Source organism: Palaemon carinicauda, chromosome 24, assembly GCF_036898095.1.
Source record: "Palaemon carinicauda isolate YSFRI2023 chromosome 24, ASM3689809v2, whole genome shotgun sequence".
NCBI classification, from domain to species: Eukaryota; Metazoa; Arthropoda; class Malacostraca; order Decapoda; family Palaemonidae; genus Palaemon; species Palaemon carinicauda.
The window spans coordinates 35,070,054-35,077,553 of NC_090748.1; positions in this window are offsets into that span (position 1 = coordinate 35,070,054).

Consider the following 7,500-nt stretch of genomic DNA (forward strand, 5'->3'; position numbering starts at 1 on the left):
TATCTAATAAACTATTGATGGCCGCTTTTTCAAAATCCATCATCACAGTGGCTGGTTCGACAATATGCAAAAGTTCTTTTATGGTAGTAAATAGGCTATTGTAAGTATCTTGTGTCTTATTTGGCAGCAAGTTGATAATAAATAATTGGGCTACACTTTAACGTTCCATCTACTGCCCAATTTTTAACTTTTTTGATGTCACTAATTGCAGAGTCAGTTGCAAATATCAAAATTCTTTCAGTATCATGTTCACCACTGTCAAACTGTAGCCACTTCAAACCATTATCAAGGTAACAATACTGATCAGGAATTAAATAACCATGCCGTTCCTGAGGTATAGGCGGTACATTATCTTCTACTTGTCTCCAACGTCTGATACTACGACTCAATGATGATACTGAAGGTAATTCTGAAATAGCACATACATTCATACTTTGGGTTTCTTTACATATTATAGTCCGATGAGCATCTTGTGTAGATCCTGAAATTATTATCATTTGATGATGTGCTAATTTTGTTGCCACTCTTACTGCTGTAGCACTGTGGTTATGCTCGCCTACACTCTTAACGATTTTGTTGTCACCATCACCAGCATAGGTGTGTACACGGGCTTTACACAACCTATTTTTGCACTGCCAATATTGCTTGGAACCATCCTTATTAGCTTTGTGTTTATCATATATATAGTTTATATCATCCACTAATTTCTTTCCATTTTTAGTTGAAGCAATTAGACGAGGCATGGGTGATACAATAAAAAATATATATATGTATCCGCAAATGCAGCAGCCGTAGTTGATAGCCAAGCGTTAGTAGTAGACTGAGAGTGATATATACATACATTTTTAGGTTCCGATCAATGTTTATATAGTTGAAAAGAATATTTAAACAACCAATTACAAGACATTGTGGCAATTATTTAAACAACCAAATACAAGAACTTTATGGCAATTATTTAAACAACCAATGACAAAAACAGTATGGCAATCATTTAAACAACCAATTGCAAGAACAGTATGTCACTTAAAATAAACTCCAATATATTCGCGTACACACATATATATAGTGGTATCGAAATGACCAGTAACGAAAAATCCTAATCACAAAATGTCCAGTAGCGAAATGTCCGGTATCAAAATGTCCGGTTTCGAAATGTCCAGTATCAAGCGGTCCAGTCACCATACACACACACACACACACACACATATATATATATATATATATATATGTATATATATATATATATATACATATATATATATATATATATATATTATAAATATACATATACATACATATATATACATATATATATATATATATATGTATGTGTATATATATATATATATATATCTATATATATGTATATATTATAAATATACATATACATACATATATATATATATATATATATATGTATATATATATATATATATATATACATACATTATATAGTTATGTATATACATTATATAGTTATGTGTATATATATATATAATATATATATATTTATACACATATACAATATATGAATATATATATATACATTATATATATATATATATATATATATATACTTGAGAAGCTGGTCTAGTGCAGAGTTGATACAGTAGTTTATTAAGGATTTTATTTATATTTCATTTTTACATTGAAAAGATGCACAGCTCTTGAGATTAGTTCTCCTTGTGTAGATTGAAGTTTATTATGTAAGTAACGTAAGACTTAGGTCGTTAATATCATCGTATTCTTTTTTTCAAGTCAATCAATATATGTATATATATATATGTATATATATATATATATATATATATATATATAGATTTGCTTTATTTCTGAAAATTAATTTTTTTTATTTAATGTAATTTTGTTACAAAATTTTACGTAAACTGCTTGATAGTGTTATGTGATCATACAAGATAGGAACAAAGGCTTATGGAATGATCTTTTATATCTTTATGAGGTATTTAATCATGTCTGTGAGAAAATACGCAGTATGCCATGTGCTTTGGAAATTTTGGAAAAATCTAGTGATAGGATGTTATCTTTTTTATTTATTCCGGGGACAAAGGGTGGGCGGAGATAACGGACTGATAGAGCAGTCTGGCGTTGCGTAATATCATATTCGGGAGAGCAGTATTTGGTAACTCTGAAGCCTTACCCCGGCCCTCGAATCCGCTTCCCTGCTCTTTGTAAAGTTTCTGGAAGTTTTTTAGGGTTAAGACAGCCATCTTCACATCCTTCTCACTCTCGCACGCAGCTTAGTGTATTGTTTTAAAACGTTTCAATGAAAAATCTAAATTTTGTTATAAGAGGTATTGTGATTGTAGTGAGTACTTATGAAAATTATTTTAGTGTGTTTATAAACGACCATGTAGGAAGGGGATAGGTTCATATATTGTGATCTGGTTATGTATTTTCATTAGGGGTCAAATTTGAATATTGTATTTAGATTTAATTTTAAAAGAAACAAGAGACCCTGCCACTTTGTTGCAGCAGCCTAGAGAATGATACAGGGGACTGGGGAGAGAGCATTCGATTGTGGCTTATAGGACAAGGCCAAGGCCCGTCACACCCCCCAACACTTCCATCACGGCACGTTATCAAGTTCCTGTGTAAGAGTCAGACGGTGGCACAGTCACACAAACAGGCATTTACTCTTGCATCCCTGGCAAAGACCCAGAAGGAAACCAGCACTATCCCTGATAATATATCAAAGTATTCGCTATGTCACTAACTTCCTAAAATGTTAATTGAGAACAAGATTAATCAGAGTAAGATGTATATCAGGATTGACTTCGTGTACCACAGGAACCTTCATAGACACCTAGAAGAGGGCAGGAAGGTAAATTAGACGGCTGAGACATGGATACAACCTGGATAAGTCATAAGATGGAGTGGGTGAATATCACGCACATAAAGCCATCTGGTGCCACCAGGAGATGGGGAACATTCGTTGCAGTACCAGATGGTAGTCCCAATGGCTTTATTGAATTCTCCCCTCTCTCTCTGTTTTCCTGTCAAATATGCCATCAACAACTACAACGAGGAAATGAATGGTGAACTGTTCCTACGGTGGCTAAAGGCACTATTAGAGAAGCCAGTGGTATTGGAACTAGACAATGTTCCATACCACAGCACACTGACTGAGGAAAGTCGTTGTCCCACCACTGCTACCATTGAGTCTCACCTCATAGAATGGTTAGAGTACAGAAAGTTTTCCTTCCAGCACTATGCTACAAAGGCCGAGCTCCTCTATGTATGTCATTAAAACCAGTGCCTGATTACAAGCTAGAAAATACCATTCGGAATAGGGTCATGAGATCTTCGGTCTGCTTCCCTCTCATCCCAAGGTCAATACAATCAATTATGTGTTGGTGCACATGAAATGGTAAGAACTCCTCACTCTAAGTTTCATCAGAGCTGACCTGTAGGCCATAATGGAGGAAGCCAGGATTAGTCACCTGTCATGTGTGCACAGGCCATGGGCAGTACGTTGATCACGAGATTCTAGGACACTTATCATTTAATATATAACATACATGAAATTATCAACCTTATCATTATTAGCCTCAACAGTGACAAAGACGATGATATTGATTTGTTCTTAGATAGAGATGGAGACTAAACAAATGCCTGGGCATTAACTTTACTCTTTCTATCAGTCAAACATGATGACATATATTTCACCTAAGTCACCACCTTTCTCCTTTCATCAACTTTTCATAGTAACATTTATTTTTCCTAATTTGTGAAAAGCTATTTCTCAGTGCTGTTTATAGTAGTTTATACAGAGCAGTCACTAAGGGTTATATTAATCAAATTTATCAGAATAGATTAGGGGGTTGCCTACAATAAACCTTGACTCCCCTGAAGACCGACTCAGGTATAAGGGCTATGCCAACATCAAAGGCCGGTTGAAAAATAATAAGTAAAATAAAAAAATAAATAAACATATAGTATCAAACATCACACACATTCGAGTCCCCTTATGGGGTCAGTGCCGTCAGTGCACAGTAGGGATTAATAAAGGGTATTATACAGTAGATGGAAGATCTAATTCAATGTTATTATTCTTAAATTATTTTCATTTGATTGTCTGTTAGTTCTCTTGTAGTTCATTTCTTTGTTTCCTCTCCTCACTGGGCTACTTTCCCTGCTGGAGTTCTTGTTCTTATAGCATCCTGCTTTTCCAATTAGGGTTGTCGCACAAGCTACTCCCCATATAGACTCTACATAATTCCTGTTCTTGTTGCAGTTCACCTATCCAACTGTCCTCCGCTGAATGACCCTCTTGTTCCCGTGCTTGGAACAATCGTAAATCCAATATTCAATTAAATTCAGCCCAGTCCCTATGGGGTGTCACAAGTTTTCATGGAGGGGATAAATACTGTATCTGTGATATTAGACGAATTAAGATTTGGTTTTTCATTTCCTATGGATACACCTCCCATGCTCATACCCAATGATATACAGTATGATGGTGTACAATTGCCCATTGATGGGAAAAATATATTAGGATTTGCTCTCTATATTTCATATTAGGCAAACGTTTTAGATTTACGGGGCAAAAGAAAAAAGGTTAAGTCTTTGTTTTAAGCACAAATTACAAAACACCCCTTTCCTGTTACCATAGGTACAATGCATGCGACATTGTCAACATTTCAAGAGACTTACACACTCACAAATGAGAGAGAGAGAGAGAGAGAGAGAGAGAGAGAGAGAGAGAGAGAGAGAGAGATGAGCAGTTCAATATATTACTAAATCAGTAAAAGGGCGGAAAATAACCGAGGTATATTCATTAATGTAAATTATTAGATAAGGGAAAAAATAACTAAAAACTAGCCGCAACTTGGGAGGGATTTTGTTTATGAGATCGGCTTTATCCCTCGTTGAAGTTGCTCACTATCACGCAATTCATTGTAATGTTGCTATATTTAACAGCATATTTGAAAAGGCTACATGAAAGCTGTGTTTTTTTCCATTATAGATATTATCATGAAGTTTAGCAGGAACAGAGTTACTATGTTTCAAATCAATCACTGAAATTTTCATTTGGATATGTGGATTATTCTAGGAACATTTTACTTCACCGCCAAAAAATAACCATTTTGCCATATCGAAGTAAACGTTTGCTCTTACTTTTCTATGGCAGATATCAACATGATACTTGACATGGACAAATATATATCCATCCCGTAAATCCCTGAAAGTTTTATTTAGAAATGTGGGGTATTTTACGATTAATTTACGGCACCGCCGAAAATCGTCCTCCCACGGATATCGAACAATTACTACTGTGACTTTTTTATAGTAGGTATCAATATGAAAATTGTTATGAATATAATTCATAAAACACCCATCAAACCCAGTGAAAGCTATTAGGATATCTGTAAAACTCTAGGAGTAGATTGCTACTTCAAACTGATTTGTTAGCTAAAAATCGTCACTAACAAACAAAAGTGACAGCAAGGGCAGGCCTATAGCAGGTGTTAACATGAAATGGTCAAAACCATATTTTATATATATCTAAATATTCCCTTAAAATTTCATTCGAATATATTTATTGATATAGAATTATTGACCCTTCCGCCGAAAATATCAGATGGCCCCTCGCCCTCCTCCGTCGGTAATATAAAAGGAAAGGACTGGGCCATGGGTTGGGTGAGATTCGTTCACGAAAATTTTGGCATTCCATATAAGGTCACTTACTTCGGTATCGCCAATAATTTAAAACTGAAGCAAATTTCAGCGTGAGAGAGAGAGAGAGAGAGAGAGAGAGAGAGAGAGAGAGAGAGAGAGAGAGAGAGAGAGAGAGAAGTAAAAGGGGGGGGGGGGTGTTAGGTAATGGTCGAGGTGGAGGGATAGTGTAAGCGGATCTTTTTTATAATCTTGTGTTCGTAACAGTTTTCTTGGTAATCAATTTTTGACTCTTGATACAAGGACAAGTGCCTTTATTCTTCATAAATCAGTTCCCAAAAACGTGCTTGCACTGTCTGTAAAACTCACAGTATTGTCCCCATATAACTTGACCTAAATCCTCTTAGGTAACATAAATTTGATGGGGATGACAGATCCAACGTACCCAAACCTAATACGTTCAGACCTTATCTGGATGATTGCTTGGATTCCTCTGAAAATCCCCACCCCCCACTCCCATTCACTCCCCCCAAAGCCTGATAGTGAGGGACAGAAATCATGAAAAAATAAAGGATGTATTTCAAACTAACATATTAGACTTGTTCCTATTCATTATATTTTGAGGAGACAAAACATGGGTAATTAATAATGTGAGTTGTTAAAGTTTAATTTGCTTTAATCTGTAAGTAACTTATATCATATAAGTTACAATATATCTTATGTTTCCATATGTGTAACCATGGTATAACCACATCTACTGATATAGACCCACCCTTATTTATTACCACTTTCTCCAATAATACTGATAACTCTGGAAAATGAATAAAATAAAACAGGAAAAGGTTTTGTGACTGTGCTATGAACTTGAAACAAAAGAGAAATAGTTATAAAACGGGATTTAGAGGTTTGTAAGTGATCCAACCAAAAAGAAAAAAAAAATGTATGAATACAAAAAAGTCAAAGGACTAATGAAAAAGCTCAAAAATAGAAGAAAATTATAAGAAACAATTCGAAACAGGTTGCTGTAAGAATTGAATTCCTGCTAATGAAGGTTTTTTTTTTTTTTAATTGGTTATCCATCGTTGACTATTGGGTGATTGCAAGAGAAAACCCGATTCTAAAACTACGAAAATGTGCTGGGAATGGATTGTAGAATATGTTAGGAAAAATATAAACACATTAAGAAAGAAAGTGAACATAATTCATTCAATTGTCGTGATTGTATTTCATGAAATATAGAATATAATTAGGTTCCCCTCTTGGGATTATAGGATATATCTATTGAAAAGAAGAGGAAGAGCAGACAAATTCAAGAAGGAACACTAATTATTATTGTTATTATTATCATCATTATTATTATTATTAATATAATTATTATTATTATTAATATTATTATTATTATTATTATTATTATTATTATTAATATTATTATTATTATTATTATTATTATTATTATTATTATTATTATTATTATTACTTGCTAGGCTACAACACTAGTTGGAAAAGTAGGATGCTATAAGCCCAGGGGCTCCAACAGGGAAAAGAGCCCAGTGAGGAAAGGAAACAAGGAAAAGTAAAATATTCTAAGAACAGTGACAACATTAAAATAAACATTTCCTATATAAACTATTAAAACTTTAACAAAACAAGGGGAAGAAAAATAAGATAGAATAGTGTGCCAGAGTGTACCCTCAAGCAAGAGAACTCTAACTCAAGACAGTGGAAGGCCATGGTACAGATGCTATGGCACTACCCAAGACTAGAGAACAATGGTTTGATTTTGGAGTGTCCTTTTCCTAGAAGAGCTGCTTACTATAGCTAAAGAGCCTCTTCTACCCTTACCAAGAGGAAAGTGGTCACTGA